At 39.6% G+C, this 24174-nt stretch overlaps 1 long non-coding RNA gene across 2 annotated transcripts in view; it reads left to right on the top strand.

Annotated features, from left to right (window-relative positions):
• The window catches only part of LOC140905188 (uncharacterized), a 93145-nt gene that overhangs the window by 13704 nt on the left and 55267 nt on the right, over window positions 1-24174 (top strand). Inside the window, exon 3 of one of the 2 annotated variants that reach the window (XR_012156784.1) lies at window positions 19859-20018. The exons of the other annotated variant lie outside the window; for it this stretch is intronic. This is a non-coding gene — a long non-coding RNA (uncharacterized lncRNA). Of the gene's footprint in view, window positions 1-19858; window positions 20019-24174 lie in introns of those variants that run through there. 2 annotated transcript variants of the gene reach the window in all.

Here is a 24174-nt window from a genome sequence, read left to right as displayed (position 1 = left end):
TGAGGAGTTGTGTTAACTAACACAATGTTAAACACAATTCAGCAGTCTGTGTTTGCAGGGGCAACATGTTTAACTTCAGAAACATGGTTTAATTGGAACCATAGAAGTAACTTGTCCTTGTCTACTCTGAGTGCAAAGTTATGTTTAACGTCTTGTTAGTTTCAGAACTCCTCAGGGTCAAGTTCTAATGTGACCTATTTTTCTACTGAAGACAAGCCCCAAATGGAGAAATGGCAAAGATTATTATAGGATGAATTAAAAATGGTAAAATAATTAAAGTGAAAATTATACTACAATACAAAGGAAATTAAATAAAATAATTTAAAATAATGTGAGTGCATAAGATTTGTGTATCATTCTGTTTTTTCCTTTGCTTTTAAGGTATTTATTTGTTTTAGTTCTGTTGGGGTTGTAGCCTACTATGTGTAGGAAATGTTGAGTCTCTAGCTAGTATTGAAATTCAGAATGAATTTAGAATACGTCCAGGATTACATGTTTTTTTTAATCTCATGGAGGATATGGAGGATAATTGACACAGTCGTAATAGTTACTAATTTGGACTAAAGTGTACAACTATCATTATTACTAACATGAACTATGCCAATAGTTTTAAAGTGGTGTACTACCAAAACCAAAACAACACTAACAATATCACCCTTCCAACCATAGCTTTCAAGTCTCCACACTGTTCAGAGATAAGACAATTTTTGCTCTTCTCTGCTGTTCTATCAGACCTTTGTTTGGCTCCCCATTGTCTTCCTTGTTTTATGGCTGATGCCAGTGACCCTTAGTCCGCAGACCAGACTGGCACTTTATAAAGCCTTAATGACAAAGATAAATACTTTTCTGCGGTGTTCAGTCAGGTTTCAGATGTTGGACTGCATCAATATTAGAACCTTACTTAAAAAAGAGAATGAAGGCAGAGAAACAAGAAGACTGATAAAAAAGGGAATGTGGGATGAGAGAGTCAACAGAGGTCAGTTAATCATTTGCATTCACTGAATTGTAACAGTAAGTTAAGAATTTATGCTTTGGCCTAACCTTCTTGCCACACTTCATCATGTTCACTATCCCCTCATTCAAAATTTCCAGTGAGGGTATAGAGATTTGCTCACATTGCTGAGTGCTATAAACATTTCTCTCTAAAATGTGTCAGATTCTCTCCTGCATTAAGGCTTCTTTATTACCACTCCACTGGTGCAAAGTAGCCCTAATGCCATTTTAGCTAGCCACAGAAGGATCACCTTCATGTAGGCATCCTTGTGTACCACAGAGCCACCATAGCAACTTTTAAGACACCGTACTCCCAACTATCACCATAGATCTATGCCACCCAAGAATCCCCTATGTTTGTGCACATCTCTACTGCACAGTGATTCGAGGCTGTTTTAACAATCCTTCACAGTTATTGTTAGCAGACACTGGGAGATTGGCCTGATGCAGAGCAAGAGCAGGCTTGGGTGATTGGTTTTACACAGTATATGAGTGCTTCTTGGCCACAGATGCGAATCAGGTACTATTCACAAACTTCTCTGCAGAGGAGCTGAATGAATATTAAGACATATGTACTGTATGCTAATAATTTTCCTCTCTGTACTTCTTTCAGCAGTTGTCAGTGGCATGCAGGATTGAGTTCTTAGGGCAAGATTGTGGCCAGAGCCAAAGGCATGCGGATATGGTGTTAGTTAACAAGGGGAGAAGGGCTCAAAGAACTTTCTTCCCTTTCAAACATTTGCAGGAAATGGCTTCATTGTAAATAGAAAATAGATGGACCACATGTACCCTGCCTCCCTCCATGCTACCCAGTTCGGAGTTGGTAAATCCACTGTGGGAGCTGTTGTGATTCAAGTGTGCAGAGCCATTAATTGACTTCTGCTCAGAAGGGTCGTGACTCTGGACAACATGCAGGACATAGTAGATGGGGTTCCCTAACTGCAGTGGGGCAATAGATAACATGCATATCCCTATCGTGGCACCAGACCAGCTTGCCAAAGAGTACATAAACTGAAAGGGATACTTTTCAATGGTGTTGCAAACACTGGTGGATCACAGAGGGCATTTCACTGACATCAGCGTGGGATGGTCAGGAAAGGTACATGATGCGCGCATCTTTAGGAACTCAGGTCTGTTCAGAAAGCTTCAATCAGGGATTTTCTTTCCAGATTGCAGAATAACCACTGATGATGTTGAAATGCCAATAGTGATCCTGGGAAACCCAGCCTACCCTTTGCTCCCATGGCTTTTGGTGCTGTACACTGGTCACCTGCACAACCGTAAGGACCAGTTTAACGGTGGGCTGAGCAAGTGCAGAATGGTGGTGGAATGTTTCTTTGGCTGTTTAAAGGGTTGCTGGCACAGTTTGCTTACTAGGATAGACCTCAGTGAAAGCAATATCCCCATTGTTATCACTGCCTGCTCTGCGCTCCATAATATCTGTGAGGCAAAGGGAGAGAAATTTCTGCAGGGGTCGGGCGTAGTGGTGGATAGCCTGGCAGCCAGTTTTGAGCAGCCAGATACCAGGGCAATAAGAAAAGCCCAGTGAGGAGCACTCTGGGAGGCTTTGAAAACCCATTTCAGTAATGAGCCATAGTAATGTGCGCCACTTATCTGCATTGTTTCTTTCATACCATCCCCTCCATTGCATCAGTTTCCCCGAACCTCTCCTTCCCCTTATCAAGCCCGCATGTTTGGAATAAATAAAGAGTATTTCATTCTCAAAACCTTTACTTGTGTTGCACAAACATAAAGAAATGGAAAGAACAGGAAAATAATTTAACCTTGGGCAAACAGCGTGATAAAATTGGGAGGGGAGAAACCAAGTCAGCTTGTCTGTGTAAGCACAAAGTCTTGCACATCAAAGGTCTTCGAATCATTGCCTTTTGTTCTTAGTACCCTTCGCTGGTGTTGAGTGGAAGGGATATTGCACCTCCCTCCCCCAACCTCCTGGAATGTTTGCGGTAGGGGGATTGGGAATAGGGCAATCTTTACAGGCCATTCTGCAGGGACTGCAGAGGGAATCTAGCCTCAAGTTGTTTTTCTTGAAGCTCAACTAGATGCCTCAATGTGTCTGATTGGTCTTTCAGAATCCGCAGCATCTCATCCTGTGTGGTACACTTAGGCACCTGGGATGCTCTCCGGCTATCCATGTCTGTGTCCAGTTTCTCAGACAATGAAATCCTCCAGGCTCTGAGCTCCGTGTTAGCCGTCCCAGATGCGTTTGTTATCTCCTTGAACATGTCATCATGCATTCTCCTTTTCTGTCTTCTAATCTGTGAAAGCTTCTCCGGTGGTGTAGAGGATGTGCTGAAGGCCAAACTTTCCACTGTAAGGCATGCAAAGCACAAGGCAGTCATTGTCAGCGCATACCCTGGGTCTAGTACAAGGTTGCTATTTAAGAATCACTCCTCTTATTAGACTCAAGTGCAAGCCAGAACTTAATCAGAATCCCTAGCTATTCAATGAACCTGGTTTGCTGTTCCAGTGATGGTGAGTGTGGGCAACGGGTGATGAGCCTTGTGCTGCAACTTGTGGGAAACTCATGTCAGGCGCACATGTGAGCAGGTGGACAATGCCCCCTCCCGTTAGCAACATGGACAGTGCTTTGAGAGTAGAAACCAGTGTTAAGCTTCCCATATATGGTCTTTGTCCGAAGTGGCTTTGGGAAGAGGGAAGGGTTTGCAGCCATGAGAGAAAGCAGGAAGCCCACTCACCCTCTTTCCTAAATGCTGTGTCGCCCTGGGCTCGCAGATTCTGAGTTCAATGCTGATCCCAGCCAACCAAGCCATTGGCATGTTAGGGAAACCATGGTTGAGGGACCTGGGAATCACCATGGGTGGGGGGAATCACATGCTCTATTGTTTGTGGTATGAGTACTTGTAATGAAAACTTCTGCCATCTCTCCTAGGTGATATCAGTCTCCTGAGGGTAACAGAGATGGCAAGGGAGCAGATGCTGCAAGTGTCTGGGTACAAACCTGGTCCTTGTGCTGCTATGCTGTGTGCCACAATGATGCCAGTAGAGTTAATACTGGAGTGGCATGGGAAATTGTCCTACCAACGTGGAAGAAATAAGGCAGCCCTCCCCAGAAACCTTCTGCAATGGATTGCAGAATACCTCTATGAAAGCTTCCTAGAGATGTCCATGGAGGATTCCCAGGCCATCCCTGTGCACATAAACAGTCTTTTACAGGGGTACCCTCTGTATAGCTGGAGCAGCCATTGGGAATCAGATACCCACCGAACCTCACTTTTTCTGCATATTAACCATAAAATATAAAAGCGTGTAGCCCTAAAGTTTGATTGGAATTGCATACTCACCAGAGGTGCCTTTCCTGGCATCATGCTCAGCCACCATGCTGTCCTGCAACCAGCTGGACTGCTCTGGGGTTAAAAATAAATGATTTGCGGCGTTCAAGCTCCGGGAGGGAGCGGGAGAACATGGGACTAGCGGCTAGGATCTTGGGTGAGGGGCGAGCAGCTGGGACCTCGGGTGGCAGTGGGGCCCCCGGGGAGGGGGCCACACTGGGTACAAAGCCTGGGGGTATGGCAGCACTCCCTGTACCCCTACTTCCCATGCCTATGGAGACCCGCTGGCACTCTGCATTGACCTCCTCTGGTTTGGCAAATTCTCTGGTTCGGCACTGGTCAGGTCCTGAGAGTGCCGGACTAGAGAGGTTCAACTTGTAGTGTAGACCAGGCTTTAGATTATGATGATATATTTTTGACTGTAGAATTGTAGTTAATCTGTAAGTGAGCATGTAAACCTAACATTTATGTGACAGCCTTCCAGATTTTAAATATAGCTTATCTTCTTTCCCTCCATGTGTAAATCCAGAAGCTAAAAATATTATAGAACAGTAAGTCTTCACAGCAGTTTACAGATAGTAAAACATGCCAATACATTTATTATATAGCATCTGATCCTAAATTTTAACACTGTGATGTAAAATGTATCAAACTAACAAAAAACATGTTTCTGTAAATTAAAAGGAACTATGAAAGACATGTCTATTTATCAAAGTCCCATAAAATGAAATATCATACAGTATGAACTGATCTGTTTTCATGCTTCCATATAGTACATGGGCTTAATCCTTCAAAGGTTTATTCATTTGAGTAGTCTGATCGATCTCACTTTCTACTTGTGGTCCTTTTCCACAAAATAGGTGTGTTAGCACAAAGTCCTGTGCTTGTGTGGAATCACTTTGAAGTCAGTGGGATTCCTTGTGGGCGTTTGTTGTCAGGATTGGGACCTGTGTGATTAAAGACATGCATGACTGGTGCCTATATTTATAACTTTCTTTATGGATAATGTATAGAAGGTTTCCATTGTACTGAAAAGTATACTACTTTCATGGGACCTTCAGAGGTACTTTCAACAGAATAAATAGTTTTGACTAAAGAATACAGGAGTACAGAGTGTCCAGAGAGAAGCAAGCAAAAAAGAGACCCTCAACCACGTATGCAATTTATGCAAGAGTCATCTTATATGAAAGATTACCAGATATTAGTAATAGTAGTAAATGTGTTCAAATACTTTACCTCCTCCTGCCTATTTTTTGTACAGTTAACAGTCACTTTTTTTATTGTTTGTACATTATGCATTGCTATTAAGCATATGACCAGTTGGGCAAGGTAGCTTGACAATGTGCAAATTTTGGGAATACTTCTTACACAATTTCGATAATGTCTTACCTCACGTATTGTTTAATAGCTGCAGTGATGGGGCCTTGACCTCTTCCTATAGTAGTCTATTCCACTATCCAATTGCTCAGCTAACACAGTGCTAAATTCTCTGCTGGCAAAACTCCATAGAAGTAACTCCATTGAGTTGTGATAGCAAAGCTTTTGGTCCATATAGTCTAAACTTTTCTTGCTCTAGATTCAGTGCACAAGGGCTCTCAGCTACATAGTGAAAAGGTCTCAGGCAAATAATTTTAGACCAATGAATGTGTGTTCTGAATATGGAACTGTGCTTGATTGTAAAAAGTACTTTATCTTCAAAAGCTCTAACTAGCAAGAAATGACTGAAGAAAATCCAACCATCTGCCCACACAAATTTATGTAACCAGCTGCACTATAAGGCATTTCCTATGTGCCTTTTTATGGGAATCTGCAAAAATTTATAGAAGGCTGGTTTAGTCACAGTAGTTTTGCAAATATGGGTTATATTTTGCGTAAATGCCTGATTTATAACAGTAACTTTATACATTTAACTTCACACAAACTAGAAAGGGTATTTGTAATTTCATTTATTAACAGAATAATATTTTTTAAAATATCAGTGTAAACTCTTAATAGTTTAAGTCCATTTCTATCCATCTACACACATGCACTATATATAGAGATAGAAAGATATGGATGTAAACTGTTTACACACACGGTATATACTCATATATGCATACATTTACACATATACAGTATGTGTATATATACATATATATGGAGAGAGAACAAATGGGGGAGGAAGAGGAAGAGAGAGAGGATAGATGATCGAGTGATATGCTATAAAATTTTTATTGGCATAAGCTCTCACTCGTTGAGGCATTTATAAAAGTGGGCCCTGGTGAAACCAGTGGGACTACTCATATCAGTATGTATTTTGTAGCATTGAACCCCTATATTATAGGCACCTTGGGGCAGGGATCATGTCTTTTAATTGGTCTGTAAAGCATCCAGCACAGTTTAGGTTCTGTATAAATAATAATGAGCATGAGTTCTGAAGCTGTAGGAGAGTTAGGCAGGATAGCCAAAGTGAATGGTAACAGGCTGAGCGACTGCCAAATGGGGCGTGGACAGTGGCGAGCTAATTCCCCAGATGAGTCATGAAAAGGTCCTGCCGAGTGGTGGGGAGCATGTAGGGTGATCAGATGTCCTGATTTTATAGGAACAGTCCCGATATTTGGGGCTTTTTCTTATATAGGCTCCCATTACCCCCCACCACCTGTCCTGATTTTTCACACTTGCTGTCTGGTCACCCTAGGAGCACATGCCCATTATAGGAGAAAAGAAGGAAACATTTTTCTGTCACTTTATTTTTTATATGGTTACAGCTTCAAGCTGCTTGGAGGTTTGGATGCCAGACGCATCCAGGCAGAAATGGATTAATAAGCATAATGAGATGGTCAACGGTGCAGGGCAAATGCAGTTTGTCATAAGGCTTTCCAATTTATCACATGATTGTCATTATTGCATGTGTCATGGGTGTAATTTATATGATATATATATATATATATATATATATATATATATATATATATATATATATATATATAGGCTATGTTCCAACATGGGTAATTACATTCTGTTTACCTTAATTCCTTCAATGGTTTGAGTTAGATATAGCTTCACTTTTTGTTCCTAACTGTTCTGTAGGGCTGCTGTTTGCTGTTAAAGAGGTGGCTGTACTTGAGTGATGGGTGAAGTGATTGGTATTTATAATTTATTCAGTTATTAAAAGTTTCTACAATATCCTGAAATTAATCTAAATGTAAGGCACTATATATATGTAAGATATATTTTAGACATGAACATTGGCTAATCCAGAATTATGATGTCTGAAACAAACTATGCAGGAGAAAGTGGCATACTGAGCCAAATTCTCTGCTGGTGTACCTCTTTGACTTCAGTGGAGGAAGAAATTTGGGTCAAAATATTTGTGTTGTATCTATTCTTTTCTGCCAGAAGTACAAAAATCCAGTATCTGCTCTGGGATACGCATGCTTTGCTTTCAATGAAAGCCATGACTGATGGACACTCCCATCCATTTAAGACAAGAATTTGGTCCAAAGAATTCCTTGGCCTGAGGAAATCTTTTTTCCTACTAACATAGGTAATACTGTACCCTCTTTAAACAGCAAGTATGCTTAGTGTTCTTGAGTTATGTAGCATTTGGTGCATAGTGAAGGGGTGAGAGTCTAATTCAAAACTCAGATCTTATCTAAATGGGGAAATTGACTGGCATAACTATCATGAAATAACTGTTCTGCTATAGCTATACTGATGTAACTGGTATTTTGGAATAAAAGTGACATGATTCTGGAATAATTACTCTGCTTTATTCTAGAATAAAGTCACTTTTATTCTGGAATAAAGTGTCCAAATAGGGGAGTTATATCGGCATAATATAGAGGAATAGTTATTCCACTGGAGCTGTGCCAGTCAAATTTCCCATGTAGACAAGCCCATAGACAAGTCTTTGATCTTAATGTAAAACTGTTAGGAATTAGTGAGGACATGAATATCTTGATTAATGTAACCTTTTGTTTCCTTTTCTCTCAGTAGCATTCACAGATACGTCCACTGGGTCTCAGTTATCTATGTTGTGTACCTTTTTTCAGTATTTTTTATACTTCCTAGATTAATTACTTCCATCACTGTTGCTGCAGAAATGTTTCTCTGTGTTACTTATTTTTAGGGTTAGAGGCAGTCTTAGTTTAATTAGTTTTTTTCCCACCAAGATTATTTTTCAAGGTGTGTTGTAGTTAGTATACCATTAAAGCAACAGAAAGATTCCCCTTATGGTATATTTTGTTTCTGGAGAGATCCAAGATTCTCTTCGGTGGTGTTGCCTCAAACTTTAAGAGGACAGAATAGTAAGATTAAACTACAAATTAGCTGTCACATGACAAAAAAACAAAATACAGTCAGATTTTGGTAGGGGAGTCCCATAAAAGCTCTCTTTAGTGGGCCTTGAAGCTTTTGATGCCTAAAGGCTCATTGAATTTGTTGAACCAATCAGTATGACTGCAGAAATTCTGGAAACTGAAACATCCTATATCTGTTTAGGTTGAACTGATCTCTAAACACTAGGAGAAAGATTAATGTGGCAAGACGAACAAGGAGGAATCTTAAAATCCCGAGGAAGCATTCAGAGACTTTACTGCCTTTAGTGTTGAGCAGTATAAATGTCTATATTGGGACAGGGCAAGGCCAGATGGCTATAGAAAAGTCGTGGGAGATAGATATATTAGCTTCAGGCTAAACAAATCCCTGGTACCAGGATAAGTTAAATGGTATCTGCTCCAGGTCAATTAAGACACTTGGGGCCAATTAAGAACTTTCCAGAAGGCAGGGAGAACGCTAGGTTGATTGGAACACCTGAAGCCAATCAGGGACTCGCTGAAACTATTTAAAAGCCTCCCAGTTGGTCAGGTGGGTGTGGATGTCAGGAGCTGTGGGAGGAAGTTGTGCTGTTGGAGAGACTGAGCAGTACACACCAAATCAGGCGAGGTAAGGGTGAAGTGGAGCCTGAGGAAGTGGGGGCTGCTGTGGGGAAGTAGCCCAGGGAATTGTACGTGTCATGTTTTTAAAAGGTCAAGCTACCATAGCTGATACTATTAGGGTCCCTGGGTGGAGCCTGGAGTAGAGGGCGGGCCCGGGCTCCCCCATTTGCTCCCTGCCCCGATTAATCACTGAGACTGGGAGGCAACAGAGACTGTGCAAGGGAGGATAGCTTCTCCTCACCTCCGTTGCTGGCTTATGATGAAAATGGCTCAGTAAACTGTGACCCTTGTTTCTAGAGAGAGAAGGGTTATGTGGAGGGTCACAGTGGGCCTCTGAGGCTAGTGAAATCCGCCAGGAAACGTGAGACCCACGGAGACAAGGACAGAGCTTTGTTACAATATTTCCAAACAATAAGGCTTGATTCTCAAATTTGGTCTCAACAAGATGTGATGTTATTGACAGAATCTGTAACCATATAGATCATTGTTGCAACCACTGTTATATATTTGCAGCAAATATTGTACAAAAGTTGTTGTGTGATTTTCTGGTTATAATAATGCTATCTATATATGTGTGTCATTTTTTGTAGTTGAAGTTATGAATATTGGCTCTATACTGTCTGTGTTTCAAACTTATGCTATGCTTTTGGGTGACACCCCAGACAAGTTGCAGATTCAGGATTAACTAGCTCATCAGTCTTCAAAAGAAAATTAGGAGAAGGTTATCCTTTGTCTGAAGGATATAGTTTGCCTGGACAATACTGTTAGGTACATTATCTGGATGGATGAATATCTGGATGGATGAAAAATTGAGACAATTTAGATAATACTCAAAGTGTTTACATTTAAACTGGAGATTTTGAAACTTCTAGTGCAGCTACTGAAAAGTGAAAAGTAATTTTAAATGTCAGTCATGATGTGGTCAAATAAAGAATAAGGTCTATATCCTGCACAGTGGATCTCAATGGGAGGGTGAGATTCCTTGTGTGTGCTTTCACCCTCATGGAGTCACATTGAGGATGTAGCCCAAGTGCCCTCTTGTGCAAGGATGTGTTAGTAGGCTCCTAGCTGAATGGATGGGCTTAGTCCATCATAACATTAAAATATTAATATAACATTATCTCACTTCTTCAGAAACAGAATATTCATATACTGGGTCCAGATCTCCCCCTGAGAAATCTATAGGACAGGTCCAAAGGGGACTGAGGACTCCATAAGGTTCACCTGAGAGGATCTGCATGGAATCATTGAATTTAGTTGGAAAGGTTTAGTAGTCAAAGAGTGGAAAGGTGGCAAATCCCCCAACTCCACAGATCCAGTTGATCTATGGGTAAGATAACCTCTAGAAGCACAAAGGCTAGAAGTGTCCTGTATGGATGATGTTCCCTTCATATAGCTCCACTGACTCACCTCCAGCAGCAGACATGCTGCCACTGGTTGTGTACCTCTGCTCAGCTAAAACTATGGAGAAAACCTCCAGTGGAGCGAACCTCCAAAACCCTGCAGAGTTCCTTCCCCATTTAGCACCAATGGACAGTAATCATTGTCACAGTTTCAGAGTAACTACATCTGAATTTCCCCTTCTTTCGTCCCTCAAGGTCCATGTAAAGGTTTCCAGTTCACAGCTGTCACCTCTCTTGCGCAGAGATCTGTCTTGCTTCTTCTTGACTGGGGATTTTAAGGCTGCACAGCTCCCTGATCTACGCTGAAATATCCCTAGCAAGCCAGACTGCCTAAAAAACCAGTACCTGCGCTTTCCTTTCTCCAAAGGCTATGACCAGTGTATCAGCAGTTGTAAGTTACCATACAGCTCCTTTTAAGTAAGCATAATTATTCTGAAGGTAAAAGCATTTCAGAGAAAACATATTAAAACAATAAAAGAACCTACACGCAGGCTAAAAAGTTTAACAAAACTCACCCCTAGCTCCAGCCTAGGCTTCTGATAGGTTTTAGCCCTTCAGAACCCCAAACTGGGTTTTCCCATGGTTACAAGTTCATCCTTTTTAGATCCAGAACCAGAAAGAACAAAGACCGGGCAGATTAGACATTTCTTTATGTAGCTCAGGCCCTTGATCTTGGCCTTCTATCAGCAAACAATGACCCTCTCTCTCCTCAGGGCCTACCTTCAGAAGGCTGGGTTTTTACATAACCAGAGTTGCTAGTGTACATGAACCTACCTGCAGGGATTCCCCAGGAAATCCACTTAACACTCATTGTCCCCAAAGTCCACTCTTATCTGGCATATTTTCAATACATTCGTTTGAACTCCCAGGTTTTATGTTGGTCACATATCCACCCTAGAGACATTACATACAGTCCCAGCCCACAATAATAAATAAATTTTAATACAATAAGGTCTTTCAAAGATATTGCATGAAATTGCCGTGTCTGTCACACTCGTGAGGTCCAAGACTGAGAGGGATAATGGAGGCAGCAGTGCCCTCCTTCCAGAGGAGTTCCACGTGCTGCAGTCCTCACTAGTTGTGTGAGTGGGTGTATTAAGCAGATATAGGTAAACAAGGCCAGAGTTGGATTTTAGTACTCATATAATTTAAATTGTCACATGAAAGATTAAACTGTTTTTAATTTCCATTTTAGAATGAATTAGACATTTGTGTGGACTTGAATTCAATACATAATAGATCTGGTTGAGAAATTATTCCCCCCCCCTAAAATTGGTGTGGTTTATTTTTTCCCATTTTTGTAAAACAAAACAAAAAACACACCACCAGCATGGCGCAAACATATGAAAATCCAATCTTCAGTTTTCAAGGGGAGGAGGGGGGAGATTTAGTGTGGTTTTTTAAAATGAAAAATCAAACGTTTTTGATTAAAATTTCCATTAAGTTGAAAAGCCATTTTCTATTGGAAAGAAATACTTAGATGGAAAACATTTCAGCTGTCTTTAATAAGTAGGATCTTAAAAAGATAACCCTTTATTTATGTATTATATAGGCCAATGTGCCTCAAACTATACTTCACTAGCAATTGGCCATGGAAATCAATAGAATAACTGATATTGAGAACTGCTAATACATCTTCAGCAGGAGTAAGGATAAGATGATGAAAGATTTCACAGGAAATTACAGGAGAAAAAATACTATTTTTCCACACAAAAACTAATTTTCTATTACCTAGCTATAAAAAGTAGAGTTCCCTAAGCAAGCTTGTCTACCATACACTGGTTGCAAGACTAATGCAGACTGACACAGGACTCTTAAATGCACTATATAACACAAGGCAAGATTTTTAATAAGATAAAAAAGGAATTGTTCTAAAGACACGTCAGGACTATTCGAGTTTTGATACGTTTGCCCACCACCATAGCAGCTGATGACAGGTTTCACAGTAGCAGCCATGTTAGTCTATATCTGCAAATAGAAAAGGAGTATTTGGGGCACCTTAGAGACTAACAAATTTATTTGAGCATAAGCTTTCGTGAGCTACAGCTCACTTCATTGGATGCATGCAGGGTGGGGAGATTTATATACGCAGAGAACAGGAAACAATGGGTGTTACCATACACACTGTAACAAGGGTGATCAGGTAAGGTGAGCTATTACCAGCAGGAGAGCGGGGTGGGGTGAGGGGGACCTTTTGTAGTGATAATCAAGGTGGGCCATTTCCAGCAGTTGACAAGACCATGTGAGGAACAGCGGGGTGGGGGTGGGGGCGGGGAATAAACATGGGGAAATAGTTTTACTTTGTGTAATGACACAGCCACTCCCAGTCTTTATTCAAGCCTAAGTTAATTGTATCCAGTTTGCAAATTAATTCCAATTCAGCAGTCTCTCATTGGAGTTTGTTTCTGAAGTTTTTTTGTTGAAGAATTGCCACTTTTAGGTCTGTAATCGAGTGACCAAAGAGATTGAAGTGTTCTTTGACTGGTTTTTGAATGTTATAATTCTTGATGTCTGATTTGTGTCCATTTATTCTTTTACGTAGAGACTGTCCAGTTTCGCCACTGTACATGGCAGAGGGGCATTGCTGGCACATGATGGCATATATCACATTGGTAGATGTACAGGTGAATGAGCCTCTGATAGTGTGGCTGATGTGATTAGGCCCTATGATGGTGTCCCCTGAATAGATATGTGGACACAGTTGGCAATGGGCTTTGTTGCAAGGATAGGTTCCTGGGTTAGTGGTTTTGTTGTGTGGTGTGTGGTTTCTGGTGAGTATTTGCTTCAGATTGGGGGGGCGTGGTGCACAAGTACTCCTTTTCCACAGCAGCTGAGTGCCTCAGTAGAGCCCAGAATCTAACTTAACACATTTTATTGAGAAGAATATGGATAAATTAATATAAATTATGATGTGTTTCCCAGGTAACTTTGCCTATATGATACAAATAATCAAAAGGGCCCGATTCTCTTCTCACACAAGTGTAACTCCATTGATATCACTGGAGTCACTCTTGATTTACACCAGTGTAAGTGAAAGGAGAATCAAGTCTAAAATATTTAACTAACATATGTTAGAAGAATGAATAGCTGATATTGTGATTAAAAGGTATAAGTTTTCTAGGGAAAAAAAGGTTTTCTTGCATTGCATGACCATCCCACATTTCCTGTTAAGTAATTTCAGGTTTGTATTAGGTGCAAGAAATACAGGATTAAGCCAAAAGAAAATAAATATACTTATGGAATCGATAGTTCAGGCAATGAGGTTACACATTAGAATAGTTTTCTTGATATATATTTGATAAGAATAATGAGCTTGAGAAGATGTAGTATGGCAGTAGAAAATCTCAACTTTTATTATGGTTCAGTAAAATTTATTCTAAGGACTCTTATTATACAGCTATAATTGGAAGTTAGCATTTTGATTTTAGAGAAAGTCACTATAAAAAGGTGGAAAAAAGGAAACAATTTGATACATAAAGAAAATCTGAAAGGTTATTTAAAAAAATTGACTTGTTTTTGACATTTGAAAATCAGGTACTGTCTGGGCTAGGAGACTTGGTGGATTTGTCTTAATCAGGAAAATGTAATGCGTTTAGGTTGGGTTTAGCTAATACATGATTATAAAAAGACTAGCTAAAATTAAACTAATGGTATTACCCCATATCTACATGAGGAGAAAGATCGAGTTTAGGTCAGGTTTAGTTAGAACATGTTAGAAGTGCACAGTGCAATCTTTTACACCTCCCAATGGTTGTCCCAAGATAGGGAATAATAGATTTAACATTCCTGATGTCTCTCAGGTAAAAATAAGCAGATGGAAAAAATTTAAAAAATCCACAGAGGCCTTTTTAAAATCCCAAAGAACACATGCCAATTTAAAGAAAAAGATTCTTTGCAGGTTTCCTTTAAAATGAAAGGTGCATAGTGCAGTTTTGTTTGCTCATGGAATCAACATTTTTAAAAGCTTCTGTTAAAATAGATTTGAAGGAGGCTTTATTGTACAACAAACAATTTTTTCATGATCACAGTAGGCCCAATTCTGCAAGCCCTCCACTGCTGGAACTCCTATAGAAGTCAGATATCACTTCCAATAAAATGGCTCTGACTAGCGTCAAAAGAAAATGTGCAATGGGGATCTGAAATATTATGTCATAGTAAGTTTACATTTTTCTATTTATCTTTTGGGGAAAGTTCACTCTGGTATAGAGGGCCTGAAAGCCTCTATAAACTTCCAGCACATTGCTGGGACCAGTGCCAAAAATCTGAAACCCTCTCACTCCCACTCAAACTAGGATTCTCAACTGTTCAATACAACCTCCTCAGAGCACTTGCCCAGAAAAATAGCTGGTAAAAAAAATATGGGCTTTACCATGTGACCAGAAGATAAAATAATTTGGGCTCTGGCAGACCAAAGAGAGGACACAAGTTTCAGAGCTGAACCATCACTAAAACAACGTATTAGCTTAAGCACTTTTGCTGATCTATGACAGGGGGAGAGAGGTGGTCTCTGAGGTACCCAGCACTTAAACCATTTATTTAAGCTTAGTACCAATGTGGACACAAGAACAAATGGATATAAACTGGTCATTGGGAAGTTTAGACTTGAAATTAGATGAAGGTGTCTAATCTGATCTCCTTCTTTGACTGATCTCCTTCTTTGAAAAAGTAACAGATTTTTTAGACAAAGGATATGCAGTGGATGTAATTTACCTAGATTTCAGAAAGGCGTTTGATACCGTGCCACATGGGGAATTATTAGTTAAATTGGAAAAAATGGGGATCAATATGAAAATTGAAAGGTGGATAAGGAATTGGTTAACAGGGAGACTACAGCGGGTCCTACTGAAAGGTGAACTGTCAGGCTGGAGGGAGGTTACCAATGGAGTTCCTCAGGGATCAGTTTTGGGACCAATCTTATTTAATCTTTTTATTACTGATCTCGGCACAAAAAGTGGGAGTATGCTAATAAAGTTTGAAGATGATACAAAGCTGGGAGGTATTGCCAATTTAGAGAAGGACCGGAAAATCATATAGGAAGATTTGGATGACCTTGTAAACTGGAGTAATAGTAATAGGATGAAATTTAATAGTGAGAAGTGTAAAGTTATGCATTTAGGGATTAATAACAAGAATTTTAGCTATAAGCTGGGGATGCATCAATTAGAAGTAACGGAGGAGGAAAAGGACCTTGGAGTATTGGTTGATCATAGGATGACTATGAGCTGCCAATGTGATATGGCTGTGAAAAAAGCTAATGCGGTCTTGGGATGCATCAGGTGAGGTATTTCCAGTAGAGATAAGGAGGTTTTAGTACCGTTATACAAGGCACTGGTGAGACCTCACCTGGAATACTGTGTGCAGTTCTGGTCTCCCATGTTTAAGAAGGATGAATTCAAACTGGAACAGGTACAGAGAAGGGCTACTAGGATGATCTGAGGAATGGAAAACCTGTCTTATGAAAGGCGACTCAAGGAGCTTGGCTTGTTTAGCCTAACTAAAAGAAGGCCGAGGGGAGATATGATTGCTTTCTATAAATATATCAGAGGGATAAATACCAGAGAGGGAGAGGAATTATTTAAGCTGAGTACCAATGTGGACACAAGAACAAATGGATATAAACTGGTCATTGGGAAGTTTAGACTTGAAATTAGATGGAGGTTTCTAGCCATTAGAGGAGTGAAATTTTGGAATAGCCTTCCAAGGGAAGCAGTGGGGGCAAAAGACCTATCTGGCTTTAAGATTAAACTCGATAAGCTTATGGAGGAGATGGTATGATGGGATAACATGATTTTGGTAATTAATTGATCTTTAACTATTCATGGTAAATAGGTCCAACGGCCTGTGATGGGATGTTAGATGGGGTGGGATCTGAGTTACTACAGAAAATTCTTTCCTGGATCTGAGTTACTACAGAAAATTCTTTCCTGGGTATCTGGCTGGTGGATCTTGCCCATATGCTCAGGGTTTAGCTGATCGCCATATTTGGGGTCAGGAAGGAATTTTCCTGCAGGGCAGATTGGAAGAGGCCCTGGAGGTTTTTTGCCTTCCTTTGTAGCATGGGACACGGGTCACTTGCTGGAGGATTCTCTGCTCCTTGAAGTCTTTAAACCATGATCTGAAGACTTCAATAGCTCAGACATAGGTGAGAGTTTTTTCGCAGGAGTGGGTGGGTGAGATTCTGTGGCCTGCGTTGTGCAGGAGGTTGGACTAGATGATCATAATGGTCCCTTCTGACCTTAGTATCTATGAATCTATGATTTATAGGTTAAAACTAGGGCTGTCAAGCGATAAAAAAATTAAATGCAATTAATTGCATGATTAAAAAAATTAATCATGATTAACCGCACAATTAATTGCACTGTTAAACAATAATAGAATACAATTTATTTAAATATTTCTGGATGTTTTCTACAATTACGAATATATTGATTTCAATTACAACACAGAATAAAAAGTGTACAGTACTCACTTTATATTTATTTTTGATTACAAGTATATGCACTGTAATAAAACAAAAGAAATAGTATTTTTAATTCACCTAATACAAGTACTATAGTGCAATCTCTTTGTCATGAAAGTTGAACTTACAAATGTAGAATTATGTAAAAAAAACCCCTGCATTAAAAATAAAACAATGGAAAGTTTTAGAGCCTGCAAGTCCATTCAGTCCTACTTCTTGTTCAGTCAATCCCTCAGACAAACAAGTTTGTTTACATTTGCAGGAGATAATGCTGCCTGCCTCTTGTTTACAATCACCTGAAAGTGAGAACAGGTGTTCCGTGGCACTGTTGTAGCCAGCGTGTCAAGATATTTACATGCCAGATGAGTTAAAGATTCATATGTCCCTTCATGCTTCAACCACCATTCCAAGGAACATGCGTCCATGCTGATGACAGATTCTGCTTGATAACAATCCAAAGCAGTGCAGACCGACACATGTTCGTTTTCATTATCTGAGTCAGATGTCACCAGCAGAAGGTTCATTTTCTTTCTTCATTGTTCGGGTTCTGTAGTTTCCTCATCGGAGTGCTGCTCTGTTAAGACTTCTGAAAGCATGCTCCACACCTCATCCCTCTTAGATTTTGGAAGGCAGTTCAGAGTCTTAAACCTTGGGTCGAGTGCTGTAGCTATCTTTAGAAATTTCACATTGGTACCTTCTTTGTGTTTTGTCAAATCTGTAGTGAAAGTGTTCTTAAAATGAACAACATGTGCTGGGTCATCATCCGAGATTACTATAACGTGACGTATATGGCAGAATGCGGGTAAAACAGAGCAGGGGACATAAAATTCAACCCCCAAGGAGTTCAATTACAAATTTAATTAACGAGTGTCATCAGAATGGAAGCATGTGCTCTCGAATGGCGGCTGAAGCATGAAGGAATATACAAATGTTTAGCATGTCTGGCACGTAAATACCTTGCAATGCCTGCTACAAAAATGCCATGGGAATGCCTATTCTCACTTTCTGGTGACATTGTAAGTAAGAAGTGGGCAGCATCATCTCCTGTAAATGTAAACAAATTTGTTTATCTTAGTGATTGGCTGAACAAGAATTAGGACTGAATGGACTTGTAGGCTCTGAAGTTTTACATTGTTTTGTTTTTGAGTGCAGTTATGCAATAAAAAAAATCTGTATTTGTAAATTGCACTTTCACAACAAAGAGATTGCACTACAGTACTTGTATGAGGTGAATTGAAAAATACTATTTCTTTTGTTTGTCATTTTTACACTACAAATATTTGTAATAAAAATAATATGCTTTGATTTCAATTACAACAAAGGATACATTCTCTATATGAAAATGTAGAAAAAACATCCAAAATATTTAATAAATTTCAATTGGTATTCTATTGTTTAACAGTGCTATTAAAATTGCAATTAATGATGAGCTACTGTACTATAAATAATAAATATAGATCAACGGGCTTAAGAACTGTTGTAAAATGTTTTTGCAGTTAGATTACTAATTAGTAACAAACTGAAATACTCCATAGACATTAAAAATGCTTTGGAGAAAATATTACAAGTTCTAATAAACAACAATGCAATTATTTAATAAACATGCATTGAAGAGGGGTAGGGGACTGACACAGTACTCAGCAGGATGAATGTGGCACAAAGTCTAAGGCAGGGGTAGTCAATAATTTTTTGTCAAGGTCAAAATTTCTTGGTCAAAGGTATAGTTAAGGTCCAGGCTTCAGAGAAAATAATAATAAAAAAATCCCCAACAATAATGATAAGTAAATGAAAAGATTTCGGGGTGAGTTCACTATCTTTATCTCAATGATTGGCCTGTACAACAGGAAGCAATGAATATTTGTCAGAGCTGTAAATTTACGTTTAATCTGCTTGGTTTAAGCCAGAACGGAAACTGCCTACCTCTGATGCAAGAAGCAGAACATGGTGTCCTAAACATGATGATGCAGCTATGTACACTGGGGAAATGATTCACAAATATGGTATTTACGCAGCAGTACAAAAAGTTTTTATAAAGCACGGAAATCAAAGGAGATTTAGCAATCCTGTTATATTTGCACAGCCAAAAGATCTGCTTTCCCTTCTGACTAAAATGACAAAGCATACATTAGATCCTATCATATTAAACATGATCTTTAAATAATCATGAGATCTAAGTAGCATGGCAATGTGTTCTTTTCATGTCAAGGTACCTATACATTTTTTTTTCTGGTGGTATTCAGTAGATTTTTCTCACACTCACTTAAAAGTTTTCATAGCTTTAAGTGAGAAAAAAATTTATTAAAATTGGTCAAATTTTGCTCTCTTTTATCCAGAGTAACTCCTTTGATTATAAAAGCTGAAAAATAATGTAAGGCCTTAATCTTACATTATTAATCTAAACTTAATTACAATCTTAATCTAATAATCTTAAAGGAGAAGACGACGCACAAAGGGCTCAACCCTGCAAAGTGCTGAATTCTCTGGCTCTGAATCAGCAAAGCATTTTAAGCATGTGAGTAATCATACAGAAGTCCATGGGAGTTAAGGGCATTCAGCAATTTGCAGGATCAGGTCCTTAGAAATATCCATTTTCCCTTTATTCTGAACACTTGCTTGTAGGTTCTCCTACAGGAAAAAGGCAACCTGTAGTATGGCCCTTTAACTGGATACCGGGGAACTTACAATGTAAGCATTGTGTAGTATACTTTATACTTATGAAATCCAGAACTCTGTCTGTAGATTTATTGTAACATAGAAATGTTGTTAAACCAGGACATGTTCAGTCATGGGGGACAGAAGATGTTGCCTGTTTATCATTGGAAGGACATTGATTTGAAAGGAGAGATCATGAGGCACACATCACAAAGATCACAGGTGAAGCTGGGTAACTACTTAAAACCTTGATTGCTTCTGCCTGCTTGGTGGACTGGTATTCTACAGATGATGAGAACTTCATGTAAGATCATGAAGAATCAGGTTGGCCTTTACCATTACTATATATAAAATAATCTACTTTTACTTCCCAAGAATCACAATCCCTTGAGATTACATCATGTTTATACCAAGACTGAATTGGGCACAAAGGGTGGAATGCTCAAAGGGAATTAGGCTCCTAACTGCTGTTTAGGCTCCTAACTTCCATGAAATCAATTCTACCTTAAATAATTAACCGTTTAAAGTATCTAGTCTAACTATGCCAGGGGTGGATAAACTTTTTGACCTGAGGGCCACATTGGGGTTGCAAAAGTGTATGGAGGGCCAGGTAGGGAAGGCTGTGCCTCCCAAAATAGCCCCCTATCCTACCCTTCCCAGTTTCACCCCCTGACTGTCCCCCTCAGAACCTCCGACCCATCCAACCCTCCTGCTCCGTGTCCCCTGACTGCCCTGACCCCTATCCACACCCCCGCCCCCTGACAGGCCTCCTGGGACTCCCACGACTATCCAACCACTTCCTGTCCCCTGACTGCCCATTGGCCCCGGCCCCCTCAGAGCAGCATGTCAGGCCGCCGCGCCGCCCGGCTGGAGCCAGACACACCACCGCGCATGGAGCGCACAGCCCCTCCGCCCAGAGCGCTGCCCCCATGGCGGCATAACTGCGGGGGAGGGGCTGGGGAGAGCCTCCCCGGCGGGGAGCTCAAGGGCCAGGCAGGATGGTCCTGCGGGCCGTAGTTTGTCCACCTCTGAACTATGGCGTAATGCTGTTCTCCCAATTCTCCATGTCTCATTCAATTTACAGTTCCTATTTCATCATAACTGCTTGTAGTCAAGGTTCCCCCTTCTCTATCCTAGACAGAAAGCATAGACTTTTAGCATGAACACACCACAGTGCCTACAGTTATTTGTATGAGGAGGGTATACTTTCCATATGTTTCTACAGTTTCTGTCTTTATTCTGGGTTTGAGTACAACTTTCGGTCAGTGGTTCTCAACCTTTCCAGACTGCTGTACCCCTTTCAGCAGTCTGATTTGTCTTGCGTACCCCCAAGTTTCACCTCACTTTTACTGGCTTACAAAATCAGTCATAAAAATATAAAAGTGTCACAGCACACTATTACTGGAAAATTGCTCACTTTCTCATTTTGACCATATAATTATAAAGTAAATCAACTGGAATATAAATATTTTACTTACATTTCAGTATACAGTATATAGAGCAGTATAAACAAGTCATTGTCTGTACGAAATTTTAGTTTGTACTGACTTCACTAGTGCTTTTTATGTAGCCTGTTGTAAAACAAGGCAAATATCTAGATAAGTTGATGTATCCTCTGGAAGACCTCTGCGTACCCCCAGGGATATGTGTACCACTGGTTGAGAACCACTGCTTTAGGTGGTATACCTGATACCTGGTCCCATAGTTTTCCAAATTTAGGATTGTTGGATTTATGGTTTGGGTTTGGACCCATTTACAATCTATACTCATCCTATTCATCTGAGTGTATTTGTATAGCACTTAGCTGGTCCATCATTAGGGCTCCTAGGTGCTACCATGAGACATAATAATGAGTCTCCCCTTGTACATTAAAAGACAGGAAGTTGGGAATAGCTAAACTATGGCTCTTTTTATTTCATAGTCTTATAAATAGAACAAAAAGGAAAATTATGATCCAAATGCTGCTCATTTTCATGAGTAGTTCTGTTGATGTAAAAATTTCCATTTTGCTACATTTATAAGTCCATGAAATAAAAATACTCAGAGTTAATCTATTTGTAACTTCCTTTTCTTCACAGGCCATTTAAACCTATCAGTAATGACCACCAGTGGGACCAGTGTATTTGTGCCTGGCACTTTTATTTATGTAAGCATAAAAATATGCTTTGGGGTGGAGAAACAAGATTTTAGTCTGCATTGTGGTAAAGCAGTTGCAGCATTGTACAGTGTGGAAAATTTTTTGCATCACTGGATCATATGTGCTACTGCAATTTTATGATACTAATAAAATGAGCAAATAAACCATTATCCTCTTCACAAAAGAGGCTCAGGAGAAGATGCTGAGATGAGAATGCACCTTGTATCTAAGCTTTATTTTTTAAAAAATGTGTGCTTCTGATGGGCACCAGTGTTGTTCAGTGCTCTAAGCTGGCTGTTTTGTCTGCTAATCTTCATAGGCCTCTTTGATCACTTTTTTCTTTTTTTTTTCTTTCTGGAATCAGCCTGCAGATCCCTTGTGGATGCTTGTTCCTGCAGTGAAACTGGGTTGTGGCTGGTAGAGAGGAATGGGGTCATACAAACTAAATCAACAAAGCTGGCTAGATTATTTTGGAGTCTACTTGGTGGAGTCTATTTTACTGGAATAGTTTGAATTTCCTTTAGATTTTCCTTTTTATCATTTCAGTTGGTTATGGCTTCCAAAGCTTACCTGGACAATACCTACCTTATAAAGCAAAGCTTATCTGGATAATGCTACTGGATTTTAAACTATCTGGGTCTGGGGACGGCATCTGGGCTGATACCAGTGGCTGTTGGGACATCTCTTTCTCTCTGGCCACGTTATCCATGACTCATTGAAGAAAACCTTTAGATAAAGTCTTAGTACTTTAATAGTTGTTGAATAGGGCAATACATCTTTTATCAAAAATAATCAAAAACACTGGAAAGTAAAATAAAATGATCTAGATCAATAATTGTAATGCTGGAGAGCAGAACTGGAAAGTGGGAGAATCTATCACAGGTATGTAGAGTCAAAGCTGAGAATCTGTAAACTGTGGTAAATGCAATTATGAAAGACAACACGTTATTATATCCAAATGGGAATCCTTAGAAAATAATGTTGTAAGTAAAAACTGGGTTCTGGGCTTCCGAGGTGGAATGTAAAGGATTGACCTTCATACAATGTTAACAGAAGCTTTGGGTCTGAGCTCATATTAACGGAGATCATCCAAGTCTCTAACATTTTTAGTAAACACTTTAAGGCAGGATTTGCAAAAGTGGCTAGTGGATTTTGGGTCAGTTTTTGGGTATCTAACTTCAGATCCCTTAAAAGCGCCAAATTTTAGAGAATGGGTGCTCAGCACTTTGTGAAAATCATGTTCCTTTAATGTATCTGAAGTTTGGCATTTCAGAATTGAGGCACTTAAAATCATTAGGGAATTTAGAAAATCTCGGCCTTAGAGATTATGTTAATAAGAAATGTGTCTGAAGGCAGAGAGATAGGATGAGCTGTGTGACAGCTCACCATGATTACCTGCCTTAATAGCAGTACTTGAGCTCAGTCTTAGGTTCTCTTAATGTAGTATCGATATATGGTCACATTGGAAACTGGATTACTACAGGGAGTAGCTGAGAAAGCAAGTATTAAAACTATTTCAACCGTCTCAGATAAAGAACAATATTTATTCAATATTTGAACTGAAGAAATAATTAATAATTTATGCAGTTTAGCCTCTTATTTCTCTTAATTACCTGTCCACTAGCAGCTTATGGTTTTCTCACATTTATTTGTTATTCAAAATTATTTGCTGGATAGTTTCTATGATGATTCTTGGTGTGTGGACCATTCCAAAGCAATTCAAACGTGTGCTAATATTAATTTAAAATTTGCTGTTTTCCATGATCATTGCTGTCAGTAACCTCATTCACAGCATATTCATGGGAAGTGAACATAAAAGGCTTATGAACACAACCAAAGCTAATTGAAACTTCTATTTGAGTGAATATCCATGGAAGTTATTTTTGGAGAATGGACCCAGTTCTATTCAGCATGCAGCACTTTTGAGTCAGAGGGGTAAGATCACAAGAGATAGAAAGCTGGAAATAATCCATGGACATCCTGTTCTTATTAGCTGTGGGTTAAAATGTTCTGACAGATTTTAAACCTGCTGAAATACCATTGATTAGAAATTTTGATCCACACTCAGACAGTATTGGTAGCATATTCTAGGAGTGACTGTGAAACAAGGAGCAGACAGAAATATAGTGAGTGAGCAGACAGTGAAAAATAGTGAAAGAAATGCAACAGAGAACAGGCTGAGTAAAAACAAAGACAGGGAGACTGTGGGAAAGAAGCGGAGAAAGGGGGGAGAAAAAAATCCTAATGTTAAAAAGTATATATCTTTAGGGACAGAGATTGTGCCAAGTCTTGATTATGG

This window comes from Lepidochelys kempii, chromosome 1 (assembly GCF_965140265.1).
Source record: "Lepidochelys kempii isolate rLepKem1 chromosome 1, rLepKem1.hap2, whole genome shotgun sequence".
Taxonomy (NCBI): domain Eukaryota; kingdom Metazoa; phylum Chordata; order Testudines; family Cheloniidae; genus Lepidochelys; species Lepidochelys kempii.
Note: the sequence above shows the minus strand (reverse complement) of the source record. Positions and strands in the feature narration are given on the sequence as shown.